Source organism: Hordeum vulgare, chromosome 2H (assembly GCF_904849725.1).
Source record: "Hordeum vulgare subsp. vulgare chromosome 2H, MorexV3_pseudomolecules_assembly, whole genome shotgun sequence".
NCBI classification, from domain to species: domain Eukaryota; kingdom Viridiplantae; phylum Streptophyta; class Magnoliopsida; order Poales; family Poaceae; genus Hordeum; species Hordeum vulgare.
In genome coordinates this window covers 189,368,569-189,378,930 of record NC_058519.1, presented here as the reverse complement: position 1 = coordinate 189,378,930, position 10,362 = coordinate 189,368,569, and the positions used below count along the sequence as shown (strand labels likewise).

The 10,362-nt window shown below is 46.0% G+C and overlaps 1 pseudogene; it reads left to right on the top strand.

Annotated features, from left to right (window-relative positions):
- Window positions 1–354: 354 nt before the first annotated feature.
- LOC123426083 lies at window positions 355–1,989 on the top strand (annotated as a pseudogene).
- The last annotated feature ends 8,373 nt before the right edge of the window (window positions 1,990–10,362 follow it).

The following is a 10,362-nucleotide window of genomic DNA, read 5'->3' as shown; positions in this document are numbered from 1 at the left end:
AGGGAAACCTAAGATATTTGATCCAGGTATTGATTTGTTTCATGTATGAACTGGGTTCCTATCACAGGAATTGTAAATTTACCTTTAGCCTTGGTAATCCAATTTTTTCCTCCTTATCATCAAGACTAAAAATTTCTAGAACGGATTGACACAAACGATTGTTTTATTCGAGAGAGGCATTGCCATTGGCTACACACTTTCAAGACGTACGTGTCAGATCACCCACAGAGTTGACAACCGAGATATATCAGAAATGTCGAATTAATGATGCATACAGTTGCAAGTAAAGGAAACAACACGTTCATACCCGGACACATAATCGATCCTTGCTTCCTGCCGTCCCCTAGACTTGCTTCTCGATCGCCATGGCGCTTAGCAGCGGCATCCTCGCCTTGTCAATCAGTAAGTGTGATATACTCAGCTGTTAGCTAGATTAATTCGTTGATTTGTTCTCGATTCTCAGGTGCTTTTGGGTTTGCATATTGCAGTTGGAGTGCTGGTGGCCGGTATAGTGACAGTGGTGGCCACGATCGCGATCTACCTGTGCGCCAAGGTCGCTGTGCAGATGTATCTGCACAAGGAAGACAAGCTGGGCGGTCACCGGGACGCGTGGCTCGGCAACGGAGCAGCCGCCGGCATCACGCCGAGAGCCGCCCAGAACGAGGCTGACGACGTCGAGATGGGGAGCATGAGATTCTTCATCGAGGGCGTCCAGAACGAGCAGCCCGTCCACTTCATCTCGCAGCAGCTGCGGGGCTTCACCCAGGGCTTCGCGCACAAGGTCGGCTCCGGCGGCTTCGGCGTCGTGTACATGGGCAGGTTCCCCGACGGCACGTCGGTGGCCGTGAAGGTCCTCAACAGCACGCTCGGGAGGCGCGCGGAGGAGTAGTTCATGGCAGAGGTGGACACCATTGGGAGGACCTACCACATCAACCTCATCCGCCTCTACGGCTTCTGCTTCGACGCCGCGGTGAAGGCGCTTGTGTACGAGTACATGGTGAACGGCTCGCTGGACCGGCACCTGTTCGGCACGCCGGCGCCCGATGGCCGCGTCATCGAGTTCGACAAGCTCCACGAGATCGCCGTCGGGACGGCAAAGGCCGTGCGGTACCTGCACGAGGAGTGCCAGCACCGCATCATCCACTACGACATCAAGCCGGAGAACGTGCTGCTCGGGGCCGACATGGCGCCCAAGGTGTCCGACTTCGGGCTCGCCAAGCTGTGCGACACGGAGGACACCCACCTCACCATCACTGGCGCCTGGGGACGCCCGGCTACGCGGCACCGGAGCTGTGGATGCCGTTGCCGGTCACGCAAAAGTGCGACGTGTACAACTACGGGATGCTGTTGTTTGAGATGCTCGGGCGGCGGAGGAACCTGGAGCTCGGGCTGCACAGCCGTGAGAGCCAGGAGTGGTACCCGCGGTGGGTGTGGCACCGGTTCGAGGCCGGCGATATGGACGTCGTGCTGGCGCGCGCAATGGCCGCGGGGGACCTGGACGACACAGAGAAGGCGGCAAGGATGTGCAAGGTGGCCCTATGGTGCGTGCAGTTCCGGCCTGAGGACGGACCATCCATGGGCAACGTGGTGCGGATGCTGGAGGGGGAGGAGCAGATCGCCACGCCGGGCAACCCGTTCGCGCACCATGCGGCGTACAGCGCCGGCGCGACGATGACCGATGTCACCACCACGGAATCCTACGGTTCTTCAGCTTTCACCCGCACTGGGCTCGCCGTCCTCGCATCCTCCGCGCCTCCTCCTCCACCTTGTCGTCCTCGTCTCCTCCGCCGCCTCCATCCTGCAGTGCTGCGGGTTCGTCGACGGCCCCGAGCTGAAGGTCAAGCTGCTGGGCGGCGCGGCCGGGCTGCAGCTGCTGGCCTCGTCAAATCTCCGCGCCGTCCACATCCCCGCCGCCTCGATCTGGATCGAAGGAGGGCGAGCTCGCTGCTTACCTTGACCACGGGAGGACCGCGGGTTAGTTCAGATTAAATACAGGGGGGTTTTCATAAAAAGTAAAAAACGGTTCGACCCAACTTACAAAAGGACTGCGGATTAATTATCTGAAACGACAAGGACTTTTTTGCAAAAACGCCGTGACGGACGACATAAGCACTCCATGCTTTATTATTACTAGCAAAAGAGCATGTGCGTTGCAACGGGAGAAAAAAATACCACATGCTTTTAATCTTTTTATAATCATTTTGATTTATTAAAATAATAAGCTAACTAACTAATGTAGTCAGTCCTATCCTATTTTGTTGAGAAATCAACCCGTTCATTGTTAATTCCACCATGATGAGAAATTAAGCGCGACAAGCAAAGCAAAACAAAGAGGCTACGTGAATTGATCAATGTACTGTTATTTTATTTCACTCATGGGGTAGAGAATGTGGGATCAGATGACAAACTGAAGGTGGTGTTCCATTCTTTGTCTCTACAACAATACAATCTTACATTCAATACATTCATTCATCAGCAAACAAATCCCCAGAAAAAAAAATTTCTTGCCGGTGCTTGGCACACGGTTGGAGGCATGGGGAGGGGATCTCACCAGATGATGTGTTCCTACCGGAGGAGGGGATACGATGAGGGAGCAAGGTTAGGCGCCTTTATCTGGCCATAAGGAGTCGCCGTTGCCGCGCCATAACCTCGGAGTTCCCCGTGTGAGCCATGGAGGCCCGCCTCCACCTGCAAGTACTTCGCTCTGCCGCGCTGCCGCCGTTCTGCATCGAGCAGACGCATCATCCCAAGTCACTGTAGCTGTCGCGTTGATTTGATTCAGAAGCTGTGCTCGAGCGCCGAAACGGGGGCAACAAGCGGGCAAAGGTACGACCGTGGAGGCGGGTGGGTTGAGATCGACAACAGTGATGGTTGAGGTCGGTCACGGCGGCGAGTGGTGTGGCAGCGGCATGGGCACAGGCCAGGGTGGACCAGGGTCGACGCGATGCTCTCGATCGCCGCAACGGGGGCAGTGAGCGGGGAGAGGTACGGCCACGGAGGCGGGTGGGTTGAGATCGACAGGGGTGGCGGTTGAGGTCGGCCGCGGTAGCGAGTGGTGTGGCGGCGGCCTGGGCACAGGCCAGGGTGGCCCAGGGTCGACGGGAGGAGGCGATGCGTACGGGTATAATTTTTGCAGTGAATCGTTTTTTCTTTTGCGTTGCAGATAAATGATGGAGCGGGGGTTGAATAACAAAAATTAAGGGGCTTTTTATAAAAATACCGCGGTGGGTTTTCCGACGGAAGCAATAGCCGCTTTATTATTATAGCAAAAGGGCTCCTGCGTTGCAACGGGAGAAAAAAAATACCACACGCTTTTTATCTTTTTATAATCATTTTGATTTATTAAAATAATAAGCTAACTAACTAATGTAGTCAGTCCTATCCTATTTTGTTGAGAAATCAGCTTGTCCATTGTTAATTTCATCATGATGAGAAATTGAGCGGGACAATCAAAGCAAAACAAAGAGGCTACGAGAAATGATCAATGGACTGTTATCTTATTTTACTCATTCGGTAGAGAATGTGGGATCAGATGACAAACTGAAGGTGGCTACAACAATACAATCTTACATTCAATACATTCATTCATCAGCAAACAAATCCCCACAAAACAAAATTTCTTGTCGGTGCTTGGCACACGGCTGGAGGCATGGGGAGGGGATCTCACATATGATGAGTTCCTGCTGGAGGAAGGGATACGATGAGGGGAGCAAGGGTTAGGCGCCTCTATCTTGCCATAAGGAGTCGTCGTTGCCGCGTCATAACCTCGGAGTTCACCGTCTGAGCCATGGAGGCCCGCCTCCACCTGCAAGTACTTCGCTTCGCCGCGCCTTATCCGCGCGCCGCCGCCGTTCTGCATCGAGAAGACGCATCATCCCCAGTCACTGTAGCTGCCGCGCTAATTTGATCCAGAAGTTATGCTCGAGTGCCGAAACGGAGGCAGCAAGAGGGCAGAGGTACGGCCGCGGAGGCGGGTGGGTTGAGATCGACAACAGTGGTGGTTGAGGTTGGCCGCGGCGACGAGTGGTGTGGCAGCGGCCTGGGCACAGGCCAGGGTGGACCAGGGTCGATGCGATGCGCTCGAGCGCCAACGGGGGCAGTGAGCGGGGAGAGGTACGGTCGCGGAGGCGGGTGGGTTGAGATCGGCAACGGTGGCGGTTGAGGTCGGCGGCGGCGGCGAGTGGTGTGGCGGCGGCTTGGACACAGGCCAGGGTGGCCCAGGGTCGACGGGAGGAGGCGATGCGTACGGGTATAATTTTTGCAGCGAATCATTTTTTCCTTTTACGTTGCAATAAATGATGAAGCGCGGGTTGAATAACAAAAATTACAGATTTTTTTCTTTCTAAAAATGTCGCGGTGGGTTTTTCGACGGAAGCAATAGCCGCTTTATTATTAGGTATATAGATATAGATTAGGGGAGATAGCACGTACACATATTTAAAAAGGAAATATATGGGTTGGCCTTTCTGGGGAAATATCATACACGCATGAAGTGTTAAGTCTGCAGAATATTACTGTATAAAGAAAAGTCTAGCCTCTTCTCTCCGTAAAAATAAAGTCCCGCTCTCACGATAGGTTCATCCTCTGCACACGAACCGGGTATGAAGGAACTACAGTGCACATCATCTACATAGGAAATTGACGCTCTGTATTACATGTCCCGTGCATACAAAATAGTATAGGATGCAGTGCCAAACATATGTGACATATTTGTATATATATGACATGTCCCATACCTTCAAGAATTTATGAATTAGTGTCAAGATCAATCAGGTTGCTACATATTCTTGATTCCTTCAAACGGTACATACATAAAGGTCAATCATTCATGGATTAGACTAGGTAGCGGCGCCACACCAAAGACACTCCCCGGCGGCTGATGTATACGCACATAAATACTGGCAAAAGAAAAAAAAAGGCTTGCATGCATCTAATTATACTACTTGTAACCATGCCGTCCCTAATTTTTTCTCTCTTCGTCATGCATGCGTTTAATGATGTCATCAAGATTTCCTCTCGTCCTTGAATTTAAAAAGTTTTATCTTTAAAATCATTAATTCAATCGATGATCCGTTTTCACCATTGACTTTCTCGCGACGAGTTTTTAAAACTAGATCGCATGTTGACATGTTCCGTCGACTATTTTTTTCGTTTATACTTGCAATATTTTTTGACTCACTTGCCATATTATTAATCACTTACTTGCGTGAAAAAAATAACTTAATTGTCACTTTTTAATGTTGTTTCGTACAAAGTCTTGTAACAGTTTTAATTATACTTGATATAAAAGCATGTCATAGGTTGTGTTTGTCAATTTAAATATGTGAACTTATCATATTTACATACAACTTTTCTAGAAAATTATTTTGTGTGCTTGTTAGTTTAACTAGGTCGAGTTGTCACATTTACAAACGATGACATAAAAGATTTCTTGTGGTCACCGGTTTTAAATAGGTTGAGTTGTCATATTTTTTTGCGCGTAATCGCCTAAAAAACTTGTTTGTACTTATCATTTTGATTATGTCGAGATGTCATATTTATACGTAATTTTTAAAAATATGGCGATTAAGATATTTTTTATCAGACAAGTAAGTACTTATTAATATGACAAGTAAGTGTAACAAATATGGTGAGTACGAATAAAAAAAATTATCGAACATATCGACATGGTTTCTAGTTTTAAAGATTTCATGAAAACAAAATCAATGTCGAAAACAGACCATCGATCGAATTAACGGTTTAAGAGATAAAATTTCTTAAATTTTGATCATAGGAATAGAATTCAGCGTGAGCCCGCTGCACGAGAGCGTTTATGTGCATATGCTTCTCTTTAGATTTTCCCATCATTCATTTTAATTTTTTGGGTAGCTTACCAAGCAAGCAACTTGGTACACGCAAAGGTCAGTCAGGTAGCCCGCTAAAGGGTGGAAACATCAACCGTATGTTTGAATTTGAATGCATAAAAACATGTATATACGTACACACGGACTAGGCGATGCCAATCTAGGACCAGAAGCATCAGATACATGGATTTCAAACATGCTAAACGGCATGCCGGAGACGTCAAAAACCATTGACGAGGCTAATCAAACCTACGGCAAGGTCACCTTCAGAGTAAGTTCATATGTAACTTATAGGTGAGTACTCTTTTTAGTTGTGTGATGAGTTTCACTGCACAAATATTGGCACTAGATTGAGATACGTACAATCATTTTTGCATGATTGGGCTAAGAGTAAAGGTATGGTAGAAGTACGTTCACATATTCAGAATATTATAAATATGAGTTTAAACTAAAGTTGAAATGTGTGGTAAAATAAAATAAATTGATGTTTTTTTAGAAAAGGAGGCCTCGCCCCGGCCTCTGCATCAAGGGATGCATACAGCCATATATTAATCAAACAAAGTGTTCAAGAAGTATAAAGTATATAAAAAAGGAAAAAAGATACATGACGGTCTGAAGTGGCTAAAAGATAAAGATGACTAAACACCTATCCTATTAATATGCCATCATCCAAACCGGTTGAAAATACCCTGTGCTACCATCTCCCAGCGGACACACCCAGTAACCATAGGCTCCCTGGCTGCCACAGGAGTTAGTAACGACCATGTACGGATCAGTGCAGTAATTCTGTAGATAACCTACAGAAATTGAATATCACGAATTCTGTTAAAAACCAAATCATTTCTGCTATTCCATAAAGCCCAAAGAAGAGCACATGCTCCGACACGAATAGATTTAGCCAATTGAGCATCAATTCCCTGTAACCACGTTCCAAATAACGAGTTCAAGTTAACAGGAGGAGAGATGTTAAAAGCAATATGAATTGAGCGCCAAACAAGTTTAGCCATAGGACAGTCGAGAAAGAGGTGTTGAATACTCTCTACTCTTGGACAGAAACAACATCTGGGGCTACCCTTCCAATTCCGTTTGCCAAATTATCCTTAGTTAAAATAACTCCCTTGTGAACAAACCACAAGAAAACTTTAATTCTAAGAGGAACTCTAACCTTCCAAATATGTTTGGATTTTGGAATAGGTACTGAATCAATGAGATCAGAATACATGGATTTAACCGTAAACAACCCATTCGGTGTTAATATCCAGGAGATTCGATCACACATATCAGAAAGGTTAACCTCCATTAACCTTCTAACTAGATGCAACCAGCAAATCCATCTATCCCCAACTAGAGATCTGCGGAATTGAATATTAAGGGTAATCTCACGCAATACTACCGCAACTGTCACTTGCCGACACTGGGCAATATGGTACAACCGCGGATATTGAAGAGCCAAAGGCGCTTCTCCTAGCCAGGTGTCTTCCCAGAATCTAGTCAATTCCCCATTCCCAATGATAAACCTCGATCTGTGGTGGAATGAGCTTTTTACCCGCATTAGACCCTTCCAGAATGGCGAGTCAAAAGGTCTCGCTTCAACCTGAGATAAAAATTTGGAATGAAGGTACTTATTGGTCAGAATTTGTACCCACATGCCTTCGGATTCCGTCGACAATCTAAACAGCCACTTGCTGAGAAGACATCTATTTTTGGTTTCCAAATTTTCAATACCTAAGCCTCCTTGATCTTTAGGACGGCAGATAATATCCCATTTCGCCAACCTATACTTAGTCTTAACCTCATCACTCTGCCAGAAAAAGCGAGAACGGTAGAAATCCAATCTTTTCCGTACCCCCACAGGTATCTCAAAAAATGATAGGAGGAACATAGGCATACTTGTTAATACTGAATTAACCAACACTAACCTACCTCCGTAAGAAAGAAGCTTGCCTTTCCAAATACTAAGTTTCTTTTCAATCCGTTCCTCAATGCATTTCCACTCAGCATTTGTTAGTTTACGATGGTGGATGGGAATTCCTAAGTACGTAAAAGGAAATTCTCCTGCCACACATCCAAACAGCTGATTATAGATATGTTGTTGGTTTTTGGCTTCACCAAAACAGAACAACTCACTTTTATTGAAGTTAATCTTCAACCCAGATAACTGCTCAAAAAGGCACAAGATGAGCTTAAGTTTTTTAGCTTTGACTAAATCATGCTCCATAAAGAGAATCGTATCATCAGCATATTGTAGAATAGATACACCCCCATCCACCAGATGACGTACTAATCCAGCTACAAGGTCCTTTTCGTTAGCTCTCTTGATCAACAGAGCCAACATATCCGCAACAATATTGAAGAGAATAGGGGACATAGGATCCCCTTGTCTTAGCCCCTTTAGTGTCTGGAAGAAGTGACCAATATCATCATTGACCTTGATCCCGACACTCCCTCTTGTAGTGAAGGAATCTATGTGCTTTCTCCAAACCTCATCGAACCCCTTCATCCGCAATGTTTGTTGCAAGAAGGACCATTTCACTTTGTCATATGCCTTTTCGAAATCCACTTTAAAGATAACTCCATCAAGTTTCTTTGAGTGAATTTCGTGCAGAGACTCATGGAGAACCACTACCCCTTCAAGGATATTACGCCCGGGCATAAATGCGGTTTGCGAAGATTGCACCACAGAATGCGCCATCTTTGTTAGTCTATCTGTTCCAACCTTTGTGAATATTATGAAACTAACATTAAGCAAACAAATCGAGCGAAACTGCTCAATACGTGACGCCCCTTCCTTCTTTGGTATCAGCGTAATAGTACCAAAATTCAGATGGAAGAGTTGGAGATTACCAGCATACAGATCATCAAACATTGCCATAAGATCCTTCTTGATGATGCGCCAGCAGTGTTTGTAAAACTCCGCCGGAAACCCATCTGGACCAGGGGCCTTGCCACACTTCAAACCTCCTATCGCGTCTAGCACCTCTTTCTCTGAGAAAGGAGCAGATAAAGACTCATTATCAGCCTCCCCAACTTGGGGAATATCTGCAACCTGGTACTCGTCCATAGTCACAAAACTATCTTGATGAGCACCAAAAAGCTGTTTATAATAGTTTGAGATGTACAATTTTAAGTTCTCATGACCAACTATTGTACCCTCATCCTGTTCAAGCTGCACTATCCTCTTCTTCCTGTGCTTGCCATTGGCTACTAAATGGAAGAACTTAGTGTTATTATCCCCAAGTATAATAGCTTTTACTTTTGCTCTATTCGCCCACTTCATCTCCTCCTCTCTAAGAAGAGTACGAAGCCTTTGTTCAGCCTCAAATCTGAGTTGACGATCATTTTCGTCCAGCACACAGTACTCAGCCTTTCTATCCAGCTCATCAATAAAGTTAATGAGCCTTTCCCGCTCATCTTTATATGTCCCCGAGACATGCCTAGCCCAGCCACAAAGGTATTGTCTCAGGTGTCTAATTTTATTTTGCCATCGTTGTACACTCGATGAGCCGCCCGAAGTCCTATTCCATTCCCTGTCTATCAACTCCAGAAATCCCTCCCTTAAGAACCAGCTGGATTCGAAAGAGAAACTGTCTCGATTACCCAGATGCGATGCATCCCCAGTATCCAACAGCAAGGGGGTATGATCAGAAATCGCCCTTTGGAGTGCACGGACTGTAACCAAAGGGAACTTCTGTTCCCAATCTACACTGGTAAGAACTCTATCTAACTTCTCAAAAGCTTGATTCGGCAGGGAATTTGCCCAAGTGAAATTCCTACCTGTGAGTTCTATCTCGCACAATTCAAGGCTCTCAATAATAGTATTGAACAAAAATGGCCATCTACCATCAAAATTGTTATTATTCTTTTCATACGCCCATCGAATAATGTTAAAATCACCACCTATCAGTAATGGCAGTTGATCATCGCATATGCGAACTAAATCCGCCAAGAATTCAGATTTAAGTTCAGGCTGAGCAGCCCCATAAACCGCTACTAGAGCCCACATAAAGCCATCCATTTTGGATGTAATTTTGAATTTGACCGCAAAATCGCCAAACACTACTTCCCTAACCTGGAGTGTGTCACATCTGACTCCAAGTAAGATCCCTCCGGATCTTCCTCTTGGAGGTAGACAATGCCAATCAAAATCAATCCCTGCGGAAAGAGAACTCGGAAACTGAGAAGAGAACTTATCTTTCCCTGTCTCCAAAACGGCGATAAAGTCTAGCTGATGCTCCACCGTGGCGTCAGCGAGGAATCTTGTTTTAGCCAAGTAGCGTAGACCTCTGCTATTCCAAAAAATTCCTCTCATCTTTCATCGTAGAATTTCTTAGCAGTCTTAAAGCGGGCACTCCTACGGATAGCCGACACCGGATAAACTTTTCTATTCCATGTCCGTTTAATTTTCTCCCCATGTCCCTGGTCCGTATAACCAGGATCACCTGAGTCATTTTGAACAACACCCTGGTCACCTAAAGTATTATCAAGAAACGAATCCCGACCCTCGTTAAGCTCATCTATG